Source organism: Dermacentor variabilis, chromosome 9, assembly GCF_050947875.1.
Source record: "Dermacentor variabilis isolate Ectoservices chromosome 9, ASM5094787v1, whole genome shotgun sequence".
Lineage (NCBI taxonomy): Eukaryota > Metazoa > Arthropoda > Arachnida > Ixodida > Ixodidae > Dermacentor > Dermacentor variabilis.
The window spans coordinates 108,288,812-108,310,793 of NC_134576.1; the positions used below are offsets into that span (position 1 = coordinate 108,288,812).

At 47.5% G+C, this 21,982-nt stretch overlaps 1 protein-coding gene across 4 annotated transcripts in view; it reads right to left on the reverse strand.

The window, feature by feature from the left end:
• The window catches only part of LOC142557249 (uncharacterized), a 38,278-nt gene that overhangs the window by 13,921 nt on the left and 2,375 nt on the right, over window positions 1-21,982 (reverse strand). Inside the window, exon 2 of one of the 4 annotated variants that reach the window (XM_075668955.1) lies at window positions 14,971-15,169. The exons of 2 other annotated variants lie outside the window; for them this stretch is intronic. The gene's annotated coding sequence lies outside the window, so the exon portion shown is untranslated. Of the gene's footprint in view, window positions 1-14,808; window positions 15,170-21,982 lie in introns of all 4 variants that reach the window. One more of the 4 variants, XM_075668954.1, reaches the window with a different exon arrangement.

Genomic DNA, 21,982 nt, shown 5'->3' on the forward strand with positions numbered 1-21,982 from the left:
CGAAGGCCGCGTTTCAAGCCACACTAATACGCTAGCCGATGCGGGGGCATCAAATCAGCCCGTAATCTTGAATTCTACAGGAGACGTCGCGGGCAATGTATTTCCGACATTATTTTTGGAAGCGTACGGCGAGAATCCTGCGCAACACTTTATCATTTACGGCGATGCACTGTCTATTAATCCGCACCCGTAAGACTGCTTTCTGTCTATAAATCGCAGCCTTACGATCTCTTACGAGTCTAAGGGTGTGAGTTACAGACCCGTTTGCACCCTTAGGACCTTCAAGGGTGTAAATCGGTTTACACCGTGCTGTTAACGGGAGTTCTACATCCGAAGGACTCCTAAGGTTGCGACAATTCCATTACGGACCATCGCTACGTGTATTTGGCATCCGAGTTGCTCGGATTGTCATGCATAAGCCAAGGTCATTTGTTTCTTTTCCTTTTCTTTTGCCAATTATACTGACGTCTGAGGTGCGCATGCGCCGTGCGGTCCAGTCGCGCGGTCCTGGTTTCGACAGCGCATGCGCGCTCATGCGCGGACGTAACGTCAGAAGGGCTCCAGAGGTGCGCAGTGCGTTTGGTTACAAATATATGGCGACGATAAGCAGCCACATCGCCCCGCTATGTCCTCCTACTGCATGGTCCAGTCGAACGTTCTGGCTGTACCAGTGAGTGGGTCGCACCCTTGAGTGTCGCACGCGCCCACAGAATAGCGCTCCTACCAACCAGATATGTGCGCGCATACCACACCCCGGTGCATGCGCTGATCAGAGCGGAACGGGTAGCAACGTTCACACTAACCCCCGTATACATAAATGCATCTTAACTTGAAGCCCGTGCTTCACTTTATATAAACGACGCCCGGTGCGAACGCACCCAAGACGCTCATTGCGTTTCCTCTGGTGAATTCACGACACGCGTCATTTCAATCAAGTCGAGCGCGGGCTTCAACTTTAGATGCATTTATGTATACGGGGGTAAATCTCACCGATCGTTTCACGGAGCAGGCGCTGGCAAACGTGGATGGTTTGCCGGCGATCCCCATCTCCCATACCATCGACGTGGGAGACGCCTGTAACACCGCCGACAGCTTTCCTATAATCATGCGCCAGCTTTGCGAAACGCCCGGTGTCTGCCACAGGGCGCCGTTCCTGCGAGCAGTTTTCTCCCGCGCGCTGCATTGCTGCGTCATGTCGCCTCCCCGTATTGCTTAGAACAACACCACGAGAAGGGGCTCGAACGCCACGCCTAAAACTTATCGATTTCAGTGCTTCACATTAGGGCGAAACTGTGGCTGTACTCGCAAAGCCCGTAAGGGGCTCTTCGCTATTGGCTGGTCGTCTTCGCTAAATATATGTCCAGCGTCCGGATTAGTTGCAGTGCTCTCTTACGAAGAATTTTGGCGTAAGGCTTGGTTGCGAATACGGGCCCTGGAATTTAATTGCTGTTTCTTTTTGCGATGAGACATAACCACGTGACTACCGCAGGTTTCCCAATTCAGCGCGCAACCAACTGCTACGTGAACTGCAACTGACGATGCAGCGCTGTCGTGACACGGCTGAATATAGGCACGCCAGTGCCTGCAATGGCGCTGCGCTGGAAACACACGTCAAGCGCATAAAAAATGCTACTAAAGTACGTCGATAATACATTGTAATACATGCCGATAATACATGCCGCTCGAGGGGGCCTCTAGCCTGTCGCTGGAAAGTGAAATCCAGGGTTTGACGGAATCCTGCCTGGTAGAATCCTGCACGGGAGCCTGTGAACAAGCCTGGCCTATGAGAGCCGAAACGTCCTTTTAATGTTTTTCGCTAAATGTTTCTAAAGCGAAAGCTTTAAGGGCGCCGCTATACGCAGAACATCCGGCATCGTCGGCGTTGTTCGTGCGTTGAACGACCGTTGGACGTGAGCGAAAACCCGCGATAGAAGTAAAGAATCAATAAAATTACTTAAATGCTTAAAGAATGTTGGCATTGACGCTTAATTTTTCAAGGAGGTTCCTGTAACCAAAGGAAAGTAATTGAGCTGAAAATAAAATTGGGGTGTCCGTGTAAACAGACCCAGGACCTTCAGAATGCGAAACGGCCACAAAGATTCGTTGGCTCAAGCTTGATAGAGGGTGTTGTAGTGAATGATTTGTCCTCTTTGACTTAGTAAGGTACCTTAGAGACACTTACTGTTGCGTGCATGGTAAATATGAGTACACTAAGTAAGAACGGTCTAACTAGACTGAAGGGAATGCGGGTGTTGTGGTGGTCCATTGTACTTGAACAAACGAATTTGTGTGTATATGTGAGCTATCTACAGCTGGTTGTGTTATGACTTGGTAAAATGTCTTGGAGAAACGTAGTAATGGGTACATGTTAAATGTTTGCACGCTAAATAGGAATGAGGTAAGTAGACTGAAGTTAAGACGTGTCGTGGTTCACTGAACAGAAACGACTGGATGCATTATCATTATTATTTGTTTTGAACACATATACACATATACACAGTATGTGTGATGCATGCAGAAGGTTGTGGTTCGAGTATCTGGTATCGTTAATGAGTTCGTATGGTAATAAGTAAGTTAATTGCAGGGGTTATGCGAGTATTTGTATGGTCCATTGGATGTGAATTCATGTGATTGTGAATATGCAGAGGCATGTCCCGTGATTCAGTACACATGAGAGAAGCAGTAATTAGTGATTGATTTTTTTGTTCCTTTGTTGGAGTTTTCGTTTATTCATTTTGCTGGAAAGTGGTGCGTCTACGTTACGTTGCGCTAGGTTATTCTAGGAAAAGACAACTTTGTCAGCGCCTTCTGGAAGCACACGTTACGCAGCTCTCGAGGCGCAGCTCGGGCGGTAAATCTTCTTTCTTTTTTTTTTTTCTTCAGATTTTCATTTCAAGTGCGAAACCTTGAGGTACGAAGCGTTTTGTTTGCTTTCGGTCTTTCGCATGGCATTGGAGGCACGACCCAAGCCAGAACTAATTGTTTATTGCGTTAAGGACCTTATACTACCGCAGAGATGGTAACGCGCATTCCGTGAACACGCGCTTAAGGCAGCAGATTTCTCCGTACAGATCCACCTTTCTATCACCGGTTACGGATCAGAACAGGAACGTCTTGACCAATTTCATAAAATCACCTGAAATCAATGTTGGGCGGCAACTATTCCTTTAGCTAGCGGCAATGCTTTATTTTGCACTAAACCTACCGTTTACATAACCACAGCCAAAGCACTTCAGTTGTGATCGGATTCTAGCTGGTGCGGCTTCGTTAGAGGTTAAAGTAGTGGGAGGGGAGGTGCAAGCGCTGCCTTCACCTTTCTCTGTCACTATATATATGACGATTACAAATGCGTTGCACGTTTTGCGAGTGGAGCTTGTAGTGAATTCTTTTGTCACCGAATGTAACGTCACATCAACGCCTGCAAGCATGACTCTCATTAAAATGTTTCGGTCAGAGACGGAACTCCATACTCGCGTCTCGGAATATTTTCCGCCCGCTGTCCTGCAGACCGATACAAATAGTTTGTGTCCAAAACCCGACCTCTATATGACGTATTTCCGGCTCTCGAACTCGCCTTCGCCGCATTCAACCGGTATTGATTGATTGATTGATTGATTGATTGATTGATTGATTGATTGATTGATTGATTGATTGATTGATTGATTGATTGATTGATTGAAACTTTCATATAGAAGGGGCTGCCCGTGGCCTAAGATAGGGGTAAGTGATCAGATGAAAGGAAGGATGCCTGCCTCTTTCGCAAAGGACAGCAAAGCGTTAATTCTTCTAAAGCGCAGCGTTCAGTGGCCGCGTTTTGAATACAGAGGGCGCTACCCTGTGGGGCGTGGACTCGGACACCACCTATTTTCTACCGGCCGACATGCGAACTTTAAAAAAAATCGCAAAAGCAGTCAACTAGATGACAGAGGAAGAGGTCGGAGGGGGGGGAGAAGGATGCAGCACGCATTTTTGGTTATGTCGGACATGAGCACACACCATTTGTGGGATGCATACACTACTTTATTTGCGATTACACGCACAATTCATACGCAGCAAATAAGGAGCAGCAAGCTAGGCACAGCGAAAAATTACAAGCAATACAACGTTTTTTTTTTTTTTTTTTAGTTTAGCGGGACTTCTTTAGAGACTTTCCTTTTGCCAATTTACGCTGCTTGAGGAAGTAGTCGGAATGAACTTGATCGAAGCTGTTTAGTGCGTTTCATTCCCACAAAAGGCCGGACGCACGCACAATTGAAATCTTTTTTTCTTGTATGCATCTTTCTTTTTGACAATCTGCTCGCCCCATCCTTAAACATACTTAAAATGCTTTCGCCAACAGAACGTTTAGCTATTTCATATTTTTGTAAAACTTGAAATAACATTGGCAAAACCGTAGCACGAGCCCACAAAGTCTTAAACACTACAAATTCGGGAGAGTTGCCAGATACGAGATTATCAACTCAAGGAATCATACTATTACGGGCCGAACGAATATCTACGCCTTCCCCCTTAGTCGTCAGCTGTTCGAAGGCAGCGTGACGCGTAAACTTGTCGAAAACTGCGGCAAAGTTCGCACATGAGAAAAACTCGGTGAAATCGGCGCAGCAACACCGTTTAACGCCGTTCTGCGCACTTAAGGTATACGTGCGAGCCCACTCTGACACTGAATGATCTAGAGCAAGCTCTGAAGATTCCTTTCACCGAAGGGACGTACACTCGTAGGTGTTTTAACATACTCTACTTACGGGTTAACAAAACAACTCCTTACATTTTAGGATTGGTCCGTTTACGTTTTCAATGCGCCGTTTCGATATTGCCCGCTTGAAACGACATTTTCGGCCATTCGAGCGCTCCGGCACGGAACCCTTCTATCGGGGAATGAATTGCAGCTCCCACGGTTTCCCACGACAGGAGAATAAACACTGCGAACAGCGCGGAGAGTGCGAACAATGGGTGGCTGAAAACGCTCGAGCGAAATCTGCTGCTTGGAAAAGAAAACGAAAGAAACACACATTTCTTTTCTAAACATGTTAATCAGCTGTAAGCTTTGGACTGAATAACTTTTACAGTCAACTTAAGTGGCCGAATGCACACCTGTGTTTTATTAGGCTTGCGAGCTGAAGATTAACAATGGACTGCGCTTCGCACGCGGGTGCAGACGGTCGCCGAAATGCTTGCGAAAGCGAAGAAACGCTGCGCGCAGTCAAAAGAAAAAGAGGAAGAAAAATCGAGGGGGGAGGGAGGAAGTATGGCGTCAAACAGCCTATTTCGGAACGCCGAATTCCGCGGAATCCAGTAGCCTATCTTCCTTCTTTTTTTTTTCTTTCTTGTGGGACCTTATCGGCGTGTTGACCCTCGACTCTTGGTGGTATGCTTCGTGTGAAATACTATATGCCCATGGTTGCCGGTATCACTCACGAACGTGACTAAGGTTGGCGGTGGCTCACCGCCACGCCCGCTCTCCGCTAACATGGCGGAAGAAAGGAACTATGTGGGAGCATCGCGTAACAAAAGTGAAGCCCAATATGATGTTGGCGTATGCGGTGGTCACGCCGCGGTAGGTATTTTACGGTTTTCCAACGCCGTTCAACGCACGCTCTTCCGAAAGCACAAAGGGTGCGGCAGCAATGTCCGGGGGCAGCACCCGAACTTCGCAACGAAGACGATAAACGTAGTTGTACGTTGCAATAAACGACAAAAGTTGCAAAAGCACACCCGGAGAAAGTGCGCACAGAGCGCTTAGGCAATGCATCCGAACAAGTGAGCGTCTCTTAAAACCTACCGGGAGCCAAGCACACAGGGCCGATGGTCCGCCGAGCTCAGGGTCACGTGTGAAGCCAGCTTGCTTTCTTTTTCATATTTTAGAAAGAGAGCGAGAGAGATATAGTGAGAAAGAGAGAGGGAAGGCGAAGGGAGTGCCTTCACGGAGAGAGCTGGGTGGCGTGACGTAATGCACTCGCCAAATTTAGTTCCTTCTTCCGTGGATGTGGCTCTCAGTAAGGCCGTATTTCCACACTCTCCTCAAAGCCCCAGGCGGCTAGAAACTACCGCTTGCCTAACGCAAGCGGGCCATGACGTCTTTTTATTGCGTGAGCCTCGGTCTAATGTTTTTTTGTGTGTATGTCTGGGCTTCAAAATTGTCGCACAAAGCCAACTGAAATATTTTTTTTCTTTCTTTCTTTATTTTTCGGCATTGCGCAATAACGTCCAGGCTCACGGATTTCTAGCATCGGAGCGCTGGTTGATATTGCTGATGGGAACAATAACACAATAGCAAATGAGGCAAGCGCTTGTAGAGGTCATAAATATTGATACAATAGGTGCTACTGAAGTGTCTTGAAAACCTTGGGCGAGGCGGCGCGTCAGCCGCTGTTTCCACAGGCAGCTCTCCGCAATAGTTTTCTGTGCGGACGTTTTTATTCGCTTCTTCCATTTTATTTTTCTGTTAGAAAAACCAGCTTCTTCATCTCTTTTCTTCCGTGTTCGTCCGTTTTATGGCCCAAAAAGATGGCGTATATATATATATATATATATATATATATATATATATATATATATATATATATATATATATATATAATGGGTATATACGTGTATATATGTCGAGACCCACTGCAGCGTGTTTACAGAGCGGTGTTGTCCTCATGCCCGGTGGCCATGTTTGAAGGCGGCCTTCCGCGCTGCCGCCTTTTGTTTCAATGTTGTCAGGTTAAGCAGGGCTAACAGCAGCACAGCCGCATAAAGACAAGCCAGACCTAGAACACCACGACAGTGCATCTGAGAAAAGTAAATGGTGAAGGTTTTTTTTTTATTATTTTTACGGCGTTTTATGGATACAGTCTGAAAATTATTTCGTGTTTCTGTTGTCCATTATCGCATTAAATACGCAGTCAGCAGCCCGTGCGGCGCGTGCGGTCGGTTCTTTCCTGTCTGCTCAGAGTGACGTCACAAAAATACGAACTAATTATGTCTTTTGTTAGTTTTTTTTTTCTCTGCAGGCTGCCAACAACATCGCATCGGTAGACTTACAAGGTTGAGGGCGTAACGCTACAGCGTTGGTATAGTTCCCAGTATTTACGTAGTGGACACGAAGGCCGCCTTCGGAGATGGCACAAGCAGGCGCAGAATGGGATGAGCTGCCGTTTTCGAAGCATGGCATCCGAGATTGACGAGCGCCCGCTCAACTGCCCGATCCCAGAGGCTATGTTCCCAGCGTATAGAGTTTCTGACACAAATCGCTGTGGGGAAATGCGGCGCTAGCGTCTCCGTGAGCTGCAAGCATTGCGGTGAAGGTTAGCACGAGGATTTGCCTAAACTTCGTGCTTCTGGCTTTAAATGACTTGACGTCTTTGCCAATTGATGTTATCCAACACAACATCGCGTTATACATGCGACAATACCAAATGATAACGTGCTTGTGCAGTGCGTGGAAATGTTTCGCGCACTTGGTTGGAACGTCACTACACAGAGAGAGGAAGGACAAGGGAGGAAAGAAAGAAAGGTCAACTGCACTTTGCTACCAGTTTGCTACCCTGCACGTGGGTAAGGGGAGGGGGAGTGAAAGAAAGAGACAAGGCTCGAGTCTTGATGACAGTTTCACATGCAATAAGCCAGGTACGGCGTATCTGAAGTCGGACACTCAAGCCTGTCGCCTTCAGGAACCGTAGAAGAGCTCGATTAGCTTTCTGTGCTGATGAGCTGTGAGGCCACGCTCCCAAGGCATATGCTTCTGTAAATTGCCGATCGTCCTCTCTGTTCAAGGCACACTGAATAGCCTGCCGTTTTTTTATGCAAGCGAGATCAGTGGCACTGGAGACGATCGGTACCCGCCGTGGTTGCTCAGTGGCTATGGTGTTAGGCTGCTGAGCACAAGGTCGCGGGATCGAATCCCGGCCACGGCGGCCGCATTTCGATGGGGGCGAGATGCGAAAACACCCGTGTACTTAGATTTAGGTGCATGTTAAAGAACCGCAGGTGGTCGAAATTTCCGGAGTCCTCCACTACGGCGTGCCTCATAATCAGAAAGTGGCTTTGGCACGTAAAACCCCATAATTTAATTTTAATTTTAACGATCGGCGGTCTCTTCACGCATGCACTTAGTCCACATGGACTAGTCGGTCATTCCAATGCGATAGCTGTGTGGGTTAGGGAAGGCTATTCCTACGCGTAGCTGGTACGTCAGTGTTGCGCCACGTCGTGAAAGCGTTGTCGGTAACTGCAATTTTACTGATGGGTAGAGGATAATCGACAACATACTCGATTTTCACAAATCGTGTATGTTGTTTTTCGGGTCTGCCTATTGAACGAAAGAAGGCACCTCGTTTACATTATTGAATGAAATAATCACTATGTTGTGGGTGATGCACGATAGAGGCTTAAACTATGTAGGTCAGTTGAATAGTTCTCATAAGAATACCTTACTGAAGCGTTTCTGGGCGCTAGAATTGTAGTATCTTACAAACCTCATAGAAAGTTGGCCCACTGTCCTGGGCAAGGTACGCTGCACACCTGCTCAGCTTGGAAGCATAATTGAAAAAAAAATGAGAGAGCGAGAGGCAGGAAAGCGCCTCGAAAGGTCAATGTCACTGTTGTGTCCAGATCGAGCGAGTCGACTGATAGGAGCCGCTGCCAAACTTCGTTGTCAAGTAGCGGGTCAGTTTGGCAGAGGGAGAGGGAAACGCGGATATTTGCCTGTGTACCGCCTTATTTAGTCAGCAGGGAAAGATTGACGTGCGAACTATTTGCAGCCTCGCGGAGGAACAGTGACTGGCGGTTATGAGGGTGTGGGCGGGGCTTCACTGCAGACTTGAGTTGTATCCGACTACGGTATAGAGCTTGCACGCATGAAAAAGAAAAAGAAAGTGGGGGAGGGGGGGGAGGGGCAAGCTCAAAAATGGCTAAAACAAAAAGAAAATGAACCGCGACAGCTGCGGCCGAGGCACAAGAGTTGCGCGAGCACGCAGTAGCGTTCTGGCTGACCGGCTGTGTGCATGCACACGCTCGTCCGAAAGTAAAGGACAGCACGAGGTCGCGGGATCGAATCCCGGCCACGGCGGCCGCATTTCGATGGGGGCGAAATGCGAAAACACCCGTGTGCTTAGATTTAGTCGCACGGTAAAGAACCCCAGGTGGTCGAAATTTCCGGAAACCTCCACTACGGCGTGCCTCATAATCAGAAAGTGGTTTTGGCACGTAAAACCCCATAATCTAAAGTAAAGGGCAGTAAACGCCACGCTAAAACTATCTTTTCACTCGACAGTGATAAACGTCGATTTTCTTGCCGTCCGTCTCATTTCATGCGCTATACGCGTGCGATGCTCTGCGACGCCGCAGGCGGCGTTTCTCATCTCGTCAGCCGTTGTGAGACGCCTGCTAGCTGTCGGGGTGCTGTTCCTGCTGTCGAGTAGAAGGCGATTTCCGTGCTGCGTCGCGACGTGTGGCACCCGCGCGTTGTTGCATGCAGGTCACACGGGGCCCGCTTTTCAATCGCGATCTAAAGACCTTTCTGGAACGAAAAATTCTAGAATGTGGTGGGCTCACTTCAGCAGCTTGCGCAAAAAAATGAAAAAAAAAGCAACTGCGATTGAGACATTCTGTCTCCTTAGGTGTTGATGACGATTGAAGCTGCCCGTTTGGCACCGGTCTATCGCAATGCCATGCGAGCAGCTCGAGCGTAGTGCTAAACGTTCCTATCGCTTTCAGTACCTAGGGTTTCGGACAAAACTGTCGTGTAATTTTTAAAGCGCTAACATTTATTTGTAGCTTCAACATATACAATGACTCCTGAAACACTTTTCTCACTAATCATAGAATCACATCACTATTTGGTTTCGTCGCCTCGCTTACCTCCAACTGCAAAAAAAAGAAAGAAAGAAAGCGAAGTGAGAAATAGTCACCTGACCAATGAGCGGCTTTCCTTCTTTCATTGCCGCCCGCTGGAAGCTACAAAGGGGAGACCACAAGGGGGCGCACGGATGTAATGCCCTTTAGTGTTCCTGTATACGTTAGGGAGTGTAAATCGAATAATTGTTATATCCGTTCCATAGCTAACCTTAAACGGAGCATACGCCATTATCAAACACGATCCCCAGAATGTTGATACGTAATGCACCCGCGTACTAATTACGGAAAGCAAATGATTGCTTATACGGTGCCTGTCTTGCTCAACACACTGATCGCAGATAATATCTATGTTTTACAGTCTTCGTTAACTAGTATGTACAATTATTATTGCTCCTAGCGCTGGTTTTATGCTTAATACTTTGTACATATAGACCACAATATTACTTTTGCTACATCATCTCTTATTAGTAGGCGTGACTGATCTGTGTGTCGTTTTTTTTTTCTTTCTCTGCATACTGCTGATTTCTTAATATGTAAGCTAAGTAACTTGCTTTAGTTTATCAATTTTTGTGTTTGTTTCTAATGCGTTATTTTATCAGTCTTATTCTGCTTTATTGTTATCATTCCCTCACGCACTGTTGCTCCCCCTGCTGCTGCCATAAAACGGGTTTTAGGACTTAGTCAAGCTGCTGACGCAGCTTTTTTCCTCATGATCTGTCCATATTCAAATGTATGTTGTTTATGGGAAATAAAAGCACTTACTTTACTTTACTTACTTACTTACTTACTTACTTACTTACTTACTTACTTACTATACGCTCCCGCAGGGAGCAGAGTTGCGCATAACCCTTCCGGCGCCGCTCGCACCGCTATTCGCCGAGCGCTATCACGTGGCGAAAAATGACGTCAAATGTTCAACTGCGCCGCTGCGAAGCCAACTTTACGCGCGCGCGACGCCAACTCGTCGTTTCCGTCAGCGCCGTCGACATTGCAATCAGCGGACCATCGAGCACGCGTCGCATTTCATCGGCTGCGCATCCCAGGTGTACGGTATTCGACGAGATTAGCTCAAGGACCTTGGTGAAGTGGTACGAAACACACCACAGTGACACATGTATTCCAGTATGACGGGGTGCAGCGCACCAAACTGCACAAACAGCACGGAAGGTGGCAAAGTTTTTTCTTTCTTTTCTTTTTTTTTAACGCGGTGCCGTGCGAACGGACAGACGTGCATCGGCGACTGGTATGGCTACTGCGCATGGGCCGAGCCCGACCGGCTCCGAAAGGAACCAGGGCATGCGAGGCGCGCTCGCCTTGTTTACCCTAAATCAGCATTCATCCAGAGTAACACCACTTTTAACGCCGAGATGCGTACGCCGGACGTGAGGGGTCGCGCCCTTTTTTGAACGATTTTTGGCGTGCGTGTGCAGCGCGACAACAGACGCGGGACAAAGAATGAACGATACGTCCGTGCCGCGTTCCACATATAGGCCAAGAATGTCAACTCGCCCAACTCGCTGCGTTGCTTGTACGATTGTTCTGACTATACGCGGATATTGAACAGTGTGCTCAGAACGGAGTAAATACTAGCCGGTACAATTTGCCCGCTGCACCCTGGTTTTTCTCTTTTCTGTTTTTTTTTATTTTATTTTTGTGGGCGTTGTATTTTTATGTAACGTTGATCGATGTGGTAGTGTTCCTTCTTGCGTAGTCAGTGAAAACCTCGCATGCTCCCGCTTATTAGACAGCCGTGATAGCTTCGGCACTTACCGCCCGCAATATCTTGCTTGTTAAATCGGCCTTAGTCGACATGAGGAATGTAAAATTGTGCCTGTATGTTTAATAAGCGCTGTGTTACAGTAAATTCACCTGAGTAATATGGAGAGATTAAAAAATGTATCCTCATATTGCAGTCTGCAATTTGTGAATAATTACTTTGTATGTATGCTATCGTAGTGGTGTGATTGGTGCAATAAAAATAAGCTGTTTTTACTCTCAGTCCCTTGTTGCCGTTCCAGTTGCTTTGAATTCTGCCTCCCATGGCTCCAAGAACCAGCACTCTGCCCTGCTGCCAGCAGCCATTGGTCATCCATTCCATTGTACGAAATAAATTTGATCTAGAAACTCCTGCATTTTGAATCTTTTTCCACTTGCACATTGGCTGCTACGAAGCAGCTGTTTAGCCTGGGGTGTGAATGAATCGTATAAATTGACTATGCATGAAGTGTGCGCATATGAACATTTGAAATACGTTTAAGTCTACGTGTCTGCACCGCATATATCGAAAAGGCGCAGCTGTTATGAACGACGGATGGGGACATTAGTGATCTGTTAACGGTCAGTGACATAACTGCAGTAACGATAGTTATCTTAGCGACGATGATTAATCGGCTGGTTCCGGCGGCCAAAATACGCTCACATAATTCTCCACCTTATGTGTGTGAAGTTTTCTTTAAACATCGTTTAAAACATTTCTTGCCTTCCGGCCTGAGCGAGAAAACTTCATATGCATGCGGAAATACATTGCATTGCTTTTTGTTGCAAGGCACTGTGGGTTTGCACGCGAACTTTTGGGCTGTTCGAGCCACGGCGTAGTCAGGATTTTATTTCGGCGGCTCGAGGGGGGTGCTGCGCCCTATGTGCAAGTTCATGCGTGTGTTCGTATAGGTGCTTGTACATATGTACAAACTAAAAATTTCGGGGGGTTGGAACACAACTGCCCTCCGGCTACGCCAATGGTTGGAGCGTAGCTTGTATTAAAAAGTCTCATCTTGCTCAGCACTTGCGAACAATGCCGCTTGTAGCTCGCACTCAGCAGACAAAAAAAGCAAAATGGAACACCACGCGACATTTGCCTCCTGCGTGCGAGGAGTGGCTTCACTGCGCAACTGGAACATAATGCCGGACCTACGCGCAACTCTGCTCCCTGCGGTATCATATACAGGAACACTAATGCCTAAAGCCCCTTAAACTTAGTAAAGTAGTGCCACGCTTTGAAGAATGCCGCCTCCTCCTCGCGCGCTGTGGCCGAGGCCGACGACGCGTCGCTATTGGCCTAACAGCATCACGTGGGCCCTCGCGCCGTGCATCAGCGCCATTTTTGCTCGAGAAGCGTCTACGGAGTGGCGAGGAGCTCATGTTGGCGCCGTTGCTACGCCCGAGCAGTGTAGGCGGCGCCACGGTCGAGGAGGGAGCGTGAAAGAGAGGAGAAACGAGGAGGAGTGAAGGCGGAAGAGGAGAGTGTCGCTACTTTATGAAGTTTAAGAGGTTTTACTAATGCCCTCCTGGCCCCGCCCACCAGTTGAACGTCTCGGCGGGCAGAGCGCTTGTGGCGGCACCCCGTGGTGGCCGCGGTATCTGCACTACGCCTTTCATCTCGGAGGTCACGCTCGTGCAGCATACGCAGCAATGCGCAACTGTCGCGTGTAGACAGGCAGTGCAAAAAAAAAAATTAGTTTTTTTGTGGTTTTGAGATCGGAGACATGTAGGTATTTTATTTTCTTGATTTATATAACTCAGACGTGCAGCAATTGCATTACTGAGAATGTTCTCGCGATCAGGAAGTCGTCGAATAGATAGATGTTGGTGGGTCCAGCTACTTCCGATGACTCTACATTACCACATTGCGAAGGAGAGAGCAAGCAATTTTTCGCTCCATAATTTTTTTTTTTTTGACAGGAGATTGTAAATTTTCTGCTCCGTGCAGTACACATTGTCCTTACGCGTTCCGAGGCGCCTCATTGACAGATCATCAAAGTTTTTCCATACTATGTTTGAAAAGTGTTCCAGGGCTCCTTTAAGTCTTATTAGCTGTGACTAAAATACATGAGCTACATACGAAGTCACCTATCGTCAGTATGTCATTATCCGGCTCGTTCCCAAATATTTCGTGAAATTAATTTACACAGAATGTCTAAATTATTGTCCATGATAAGAAAAAATGAAATGTTACGTTCCGTCAAATGTTACATGATATTTCGCGTAGCAATCGAGAAATAATCTCGTGAAGGTATGCAGTAACGTTCGAATATCCGTTATTATAAGTATCAAATATTTATGGCGTCATTTCCGAATAATTTCAATGACCTGGGAATGACTGAAAAAAAAACAACATTCTTAGAAAATATATTCAAATTTCCAGAGTCACATACAAATGATTGGCACACTGTGAAAATATTACGCACAATAGACACAAACGCAGTGAACAGAACTAAGTACCACGTCATGCTTAAGAGCGTCGACTGCCTACTGACGTGGTTCATCGTGGACGTTATATTATAGGCTTGCATGTTTTGTTCTTGTTTTGTTCTTCATTCCCTTCCTCCACGATCCCTTTTTAGTTCCTCTCCCTTTTAATGTATCTCCTGTTTCCGATTCACGTTTTTTTTTTTTTTTTTTTGCTATGTGCCTTTGCTCTTCTAAAGCAGGGAGGCGCAGTGCCCCTGCCAGTAGCAGTTGTCATCAGCTCTCTCCCTCTTCACTGTTATTGTTCTGAAGAAAAAAATTATCGGGTTTTAAGTGCCAAAACCACTTTCTGATTATGAGGCACGCCGTAGTGGAGGCTCCGGAAATTTAGACCACCTCGGGTTCTTGAACGTGCACCTAAATATAAGTACACAGGTGTTTTCGCATTTCGCCGCCATCTAAATGCGGCCGCCGTGGCCGGGATTCGATCCCGCGACCTCGTGATTGCTTTGAATGTGTGCAAACCAAATGAATTAAGTAAACAAACACACAAAAAAACACGTCATGCGGGAAGTAAGAAAATAATTGCGATTGCCATCTTCCTTCCAGAGCTAGTGAGCCCTCTTCCGCCACCGCCACAGATGGAAAGGGCCATGGGAGAAAAAGAGGGGTGTCTTCGCCGAGAATTCGAGTCGTAAAGTTTGGCAAGAGCTATTGATTTTTTTTTTTCGACCTTTTAGTAATTCAGCGAACAAGATTCGAAATCTTGCGATTCCTCACCTGTATTTAAAAGAAATTCAGGCTCCACTACTCTTTCTCCGTTTCTGATACTTTCACTCATTGACGTCCATCCATTCTAGATTCCCGAGCGCACACTTAAAAGCCCATCACGCGCATACACAGTGGCCTGTGGTCAGATTATGCAAATTCTGACCAGCGTACTACGTGAAATGGGCGCAGTGCTTGGTGCGCCTGCGTCGACTTTAATGTGGACAGTCCATTGCTTCGAAGAAGGGGCGCTGGCGTCGAGGTTGCAGATGATGAGTAAATCCAAGAGGAGCATGGCGTTATGCCCAAGAAGCTTTTCGATGGTATGCTTCCACAGACAGCGGGATATGGAAACGTCCAGTTATCGTTACACCTAACGTTGAAAATTACAGAAAAAAAAGGAAAGTTACTTATTAAACATATAGAGAGCCGTATCTTCTCGTAGTAAAATATACTTGCGCGTTAATGAACAGCCAAATTGTAGAACTCAGAACACACCTCTGTATCTCAGATCGCATCGTTCACCATGCCATGCCTTGCGTAAAACGCCCTATTTATTACTTTGAGGAACATTGCTATAAAAAATGCGGTATTCTGCCGTGGGAGCGCTCTACAACCCAATCAGCTGATGTGGCATGCGTTCGAACCAATGTTCATGTTCTTGTGAAGCATCTCAGCGAACCCGCCGTTACATGAATTGTTACCAGCACGCAAGGGGTAACAATGAAAGAACGTACAAATAACACTTTCTTTCCTCATCTCAGCTAAGTTCAAAAACTGAATTTCATAATGCCGACTTGTCAACGGTTGACGGCTCCTTAAATATCGAAGCGTGAGAGGCGGGCCCGTACTAGGAAACAACGTCACGCCGCGCCGGCGGTACTAGCAAGCAGCGAAATTTCGTAATTACGATACGCGTGCGTGTGCATAAATTTTAAACCCCTGATCTGCTTGCTACGCGATACGTGCCGGAATGTTCTGAACGATAAGAAATTCTAATTTCAATGAAATGGAAGGCACATAACTAGGTATATACGACGTCAGTACGTGCTTGCTCTTGGTGACATTTCTTTTGAATGTAACGTAACGTTGTTCCCAGAACTATAAAGCCTCTGACTAGCGATTCTAGCAGCTCGCGCAACTCTGTCAGTTTCATTTGTGGGAACAAATAATGAATAGAATTTATTAAGGGAGAACACCAGGCGCGAAAATTACATTATCAGCTCTAAATATGCGTGATAAAACAAAACAAATGCATCTGCTGAATAATGGCATTTGTTTTCTCTTCGGACAATACCTACTACAATATTTTCGGCGGCTGCGGCAACACCGCCGCCACAGCTAGTAAACGTTCAGACGGGTCATAAGCTTTCGCCCGACAACACGTGCTGAATTCTCAAAGAACCGCGAAGCTCAAGCACCAGTTTGAGCGATTTAGCGCGCGGCTGGTACAAGCCTCTCAATAGGCGTTCGGGCGACCTGATCGCTCGTTGTACTCGCTCTGGAAACATTAGTTGTTGGGATGGCTGGTGTTGCATTGCTGGCGAGAAAATTAGCTCAAAAACAAAAGGCGCACCACACGGGGAAAAAAACGACAAGGACAAGCGCTGCAACTCGTCGTTCTTTGTTGCGTTACGCCAATAAGGAACCCACCGCTTGTCGCGCCGAAGTACTTCGAGCGACTAGCCACCGGGAGCGGAAGTAAACTGTAGGAGCGAGCATCCCGTCATGCAGCCACCGTTGGCGAGCGAACGCTTCCCTGAAGCCATTTCCTTCGCTTTTTCCCCCTCGCAGGGTAGGCCCAACACGTGACCTGTGAGACCCGTGTCGCAGTATTGTACTACACGCTGTAACGTTAAACTGTGTTGTAGACACGTGGCCCATACACAGTGTTGACCTGGAGACCTTCTTTGTCGTATTTGCCGGCGAGTTAAGCGCGTGCATGCGCGAGTTAATGACATCTTAGTTGAAATCAAGAAAAAGAAATGGGCATGGGCAGGACATGTAATGAGGAGGGAAGATAACCGATGGTCATTAAGGGTTACGGACTGGATCCCAAGGGAAGGGAAGCGTAGCAGAGGGCGGCAGAAAGTTAGGTGGGCGGATGAGATTAAGAAGTTTGCAGGGACGGCATGGCCACAATTAGTACATGACCGGGGTTGTTGGAGAAGTATGGGAGAGGCCTTTGCCCTGCAGTGGGCGTAACCAGGCTGATGATGATGATGATGCGTGAGTTGCGAGGGAGACATCTGGGGACTTTTGCCTCTCTGAACCTGCCTGTCCCTAGGTACTACAGTGCCACCGAAAAGGGAGCGCTTTGCTCCGTTTGTCTCTAGCCGAGCTGCAGTAGGCGACAACGGATAAGTTCTCCGGAATAAGCTCGTCTATCCCTTTGGGTTTCTTGGCGCCGCGGGAGAGCGTTAAGCTGATGAGTGAGAGGTTCATGGTTTAATCACATATGACAATTTTTTTTAAAAATCTGCGTTATTATGCAATTGCAGCTTTTGACTTTTGCAGTAATTATTTTCCCATTCTTCACCACCAGGCCTAACATGGAGTGTTCCAGCCAAGGGGAGAGAAGGGATCCGGCGCGAAGCGCTTGAGAGGGGGACGTGGGGAAGGGCTTAGGTACAAATACCGCATTAGCGGCCGCAGACCTCTGAATAAAGACTTCGTCTTACTGCAAATTCCTTTTATTGTGAGATGTTAATTTGCACGTTATATATATATATATTTCATAGCTGGACGGCGCATGAGGAGCGTGCACGTGTGACACGTATACTCCTCCCGTCACCGACGACCGTGGCGCTGGCAGAAAGCCGAAGACGGACTGCGAATAGGCAAACCTTATGATACGTGCGCCGCAGTGACACCGACCAACCGCTGACGACAAACAACTGCAGCTTAGCCATTATAGACTGTATCAGCCGTTATGATTCCGCTTGGACGAAAGTTTAATAAACGGCGCTTACACGGGTACAAAGCGCGCCGTCCTCAGTAGTGCCTAGGCAAACGCACATCGGATGCAAGGGTCCCCGGCAAAATGTCCCCTGCTCTCGCGAAAGCCTCCATCAAAAGTCCCCAAATGTCTCTTTCGCAACTCACGCTTGCGCACGACGCTCGGGCAAATACGAGAAAGAAGCTAATCGTATTGGCCGAGACACGTGGCCGTTAGTTCTTTTTTTATCTATGCGCACTGATTCGACTGTACTGCCGTAGCTCTGCATGCAGAACGGGAGGAATAAAAACTGTCGTGCGCTCTGACGTGACGATCGCGTGTTGGGCCGACTCATTTGGCTTCACTCGTGTAACCAGACGCGACGCTCCCACCTATCTTTTCTCCCACCATGCGCTCAGCCGACGCCGGCGAGATAGCGCAAAGACAACGCACTCCCGTCCATGACGTCATGTTACGTGGTCTGCCTGCGATAGGACCTAGTAGAAACGCTATAATACCGAGTAAGCCGCCATCATTTTGACGTTATCGCTTTCAACGCGACGGGCTTAGCAATAGAAATTTCGGACCGAGTAACATAATAACGTCACAAAGCAGAGTGCACAGGCATTGTGCTGTCTATAGGTGGCGTTGGCTCAGCCACCTCGGTCGTCGAACGAGGACAGCGTTCTGCTCTCGGCTGCTGGCATCAGCGTTACGCGCACGCGCACTATCACCAGACTATAGCGTTCCCGTTGATCTTCTGCGTGTTTGGGCTGTGGTCTGAACCGTACTAGCGTAACGTAAAGCTGGCGTTTTATTTATCTCGGCGCTGACTGACGCTGACAGTTCCTCGTCGGTCCCATCTCGCGCACCACAGAGGTGCGGTGCCATGCAACGCCGCTGAGTGGCGCTCATCATGTCTGCGTTATGAGACGGCCGGTAGCTGCCACGGCGCTGTTCCTTCTCCAGAGTCGGCGTTGCTGCTTTGTTACAGTGAAGCTGTTTATGGCTAGGTTCTTGCGGATCTGGTCCCCGTGGACATAGACAAACAATTTTTCATACGTGGGCCAATCCCGAAAATAGCGCAATGCCGGGCCGACCCGCCGCGGAGGTGAAGCAGGCGTTAAGCACTATACCCATATACGCTGGCCGATCCCGAAGATTGTGAAATACCGGGCCGACCGTCGGCGCAGGTGCAATTCGCCAGCAAGGGGTCCCTATTCACAGCTTCACTGGTCATCCTTCTTCACAGAGTGGAAGTGCACTGAATTTTTTTAGCCCATTTCTCCGTGCGTTTGCGATTGAGTCCTCAGGTTCGTGCGTGTCAAGGTATATGGCGACTTCCGCGTAATTTAACGCGATAACGACGACTCACGGAAACATGGTAACACACAGGTCGTTGGGTGCTGCTCCCAACTGTGGTTTTATCGAAACAGCAACTGCAGCTTAGCAAGCGAGCACATGGCCACCATTTCTTTCCACCCTTATAGCTAATCATTACCTCGCTGACGATTAATCTTTTTGACAGGAGGAAACGCGTATACGCACGTCCCCAGCCTGATTACTGAAGTAAGATTCTAGTTTTACCTTCTTCACTTTATCATAGTATCATCATTGTGATCATCATCAGCAATATCTTTATGTACACTGCAAGACACAGGGCTCTCCCTTCGATCTCCCATTACTTCTGTCTTGCACTAGCTGATTCTAACTTGCACTTGCAAATTTCCTAATTTCATCACGTGCTACCTTGCTTTCTGTCGTCCATGACTGTGCTTACCTTCCCTTGGCACCCAGTCTGTAACTTAATGGTCCGTAGCTTATCTGACTTACGCATTACCATTGCCTGAGCATCTGCATCTCTTTTCTGGTAATGTCAACTATAATATCGGCTATTTCCGTTTGCTCTCTGATCCGTGTGTCTTCGTGTGTCTTAACGTTGCGCCTAACATTTTTTGTTCTCTCGCTCTTTGTGCAGTCCTTAACGTGTTATCGAGGTTCTTTATTACACTCTAAGTTTCTGTCCCCTATGTTCACGAGTAGAATGCAACGATTGTACGCTTTTCTTTCCAATGGCAGTAGTAAGCTCCCAGTCAGGCTTTGGTATCACGGGATATTTATGCTAAAATCAATTAAATTCGGGTGGTTTACGTGGCAAAATCACGTTCTGGTTATGGGGCACACCGTAGTAAGGGTCTCCGGAATAATTTTGACCTTCGAGGGTTCTTCAACGGGCACGAAGTGCACGGTACGGGCATTTTCGCCCGCAAACGCGCTCGAAGGTTCTTTGTTTTGTTCTGGCCGGCTATCGACGCCGCCGTGGCACTTAAAACATGCCCTTTTGGTGACCTTCTGCAATTGTTTTTGCAACTTTAAACGCGTGACGGCCAACGCGATGTAGAGAAGCAGCCTTAGTTGGACCAGCTGTTATGGAGTGTTCAATTCCGTCGTTTTCCGGGAGGCGAACTTGGAACGCTAGGACATTGGTAACAGAGTCGTACGACCTTTTCTGTTCAATTATAATGTGTCCATGATTCATTCTGCTGACCTTCTGAGTGGCTGTTTTCCGCTCTTACGGCAGGACATTATCGCCAAGCTGTCGGCGAAACGAATTTCAGCAGCTGTGATTTTCGTTTGTGCTTTCATTGGACGTTTTTTTTTTTTGTTTAATTTAATGTTCACGCTTTCAAGTATAAGCCTGAGTCGGGCTACTGTCTGTGGCTGTAAGGCAACTTCACCGTTTTGTGACCATCGCATAAAGTTTGAGTGGGCAATTTTCCCTTTCTACGGGAGCCATTAGGTTATGCTGAGCCATGCCGGTCAAAACAGGCAAGAGCGCTGGAGTTCTAGCAAGCTTCGCTGCAAACGCTTTAGGCGTTGTCTTATTGCGAGATTCTGTTCACGCGGAATTTTTTGTACAGGTCTAAACGTGAAGGAGTAACAGGGCAAAGGTAAGCGCAGAAAACAAAAAAGCTCCCTCTCACAGCAAAAGCAGGTCTAGGCCCGTATTCACGAAAAAGCTATTGCACTAGAATTGTTCGTAAGAATAACACCAGGCAAATCTCGATGCCTGACGTATCATTAGCGAAGGTGCCCCAGTAGCTGGCAAAGGACACTTAAGAATGAGAGAATTCCTGAATTCGGCTTGTGTTTGCCGCTTTACAAAGCGCAGGAACAGCCAGCTTCCCTGCGGCCGGTGATGCCTGTCGGTGGTTGCCGGTCGATATAGGGCCCCAAGCTGCTTGCCCCGGGGCAACACGGACGTGTAATGCTAAGCACGTTGCTGTTAACGAGCGGTGATGTTTCAAGTGCATGTTCCCTAGCACAGCAAACTTAAGACATAAGTTAAAGACGTAAATGACAGAAGCTGGTAACTCGCGTCTAAACTTGTTGAACTAGGAAACCACTCATTTCAACGAAAACCAACTGGCCCAGCTCATTATGTATGCCCCTACTTCGGTGATGCCTGATCAGCGCCTCCCTTCTTGCGTAGCGGGCCGCACGGGCATTGTACACAAGAGTGAACCGGTCTCTGCTGGCCACAACCTCATTTATGCGACCTATTATCGCGCTATTTTCAATTTATTTTGGCTGACATCGTGTCGCGTTACTGAGGTTACCTCCGCAATATGCATTTTGGGGGGTTCTTGGGCACGATATCGGCAACACAACTTGTGTTTCTGCCACTTTGAGTAACCGTCTCATAGGCGCGATATTTAGTTTGTTCTTCCATTCGTAATGGTGTTTCTAACGGTGGATGCAATTTTGATGACCGAAAGAAAAACTAAGTTCTCAAGACAATATGTAATCAAACTTCCCGAAACAAAAAAAAATCGCAGTGGCATTCGTTTAGCGGCACAACGACACTTTCAGTACGACTGTTATTCACATCACTACAGCTTCTTGGCATAGCAGCGTCCCCTTTCTCCTCGCTCTGACGCCCGGAGCGACGCGGCAGCGGCCAGTAATTATATTCTGTTCGAACTAGCACGCACAACCGAACTACTCTCCTACGTGTACATGCGGTATTGACCAGCTGAGCGGTGCCGTAATGCCTGTCCAGCTGGATCGCTCCAAACGTTCCCCACTTATGAGTTCTTCTGTGCTCTAAATACTCCTGCATTCAGATCGCCATACGACCTTTGAGGGTGCAGGGCCTGAATGCACTAGCGTTCAATGCTCTTCGAGGTACATTTCGACCCCAGCTTCAAGAGCACTGCAAATGGCAAAGCCCTTGAGTGCCGTACT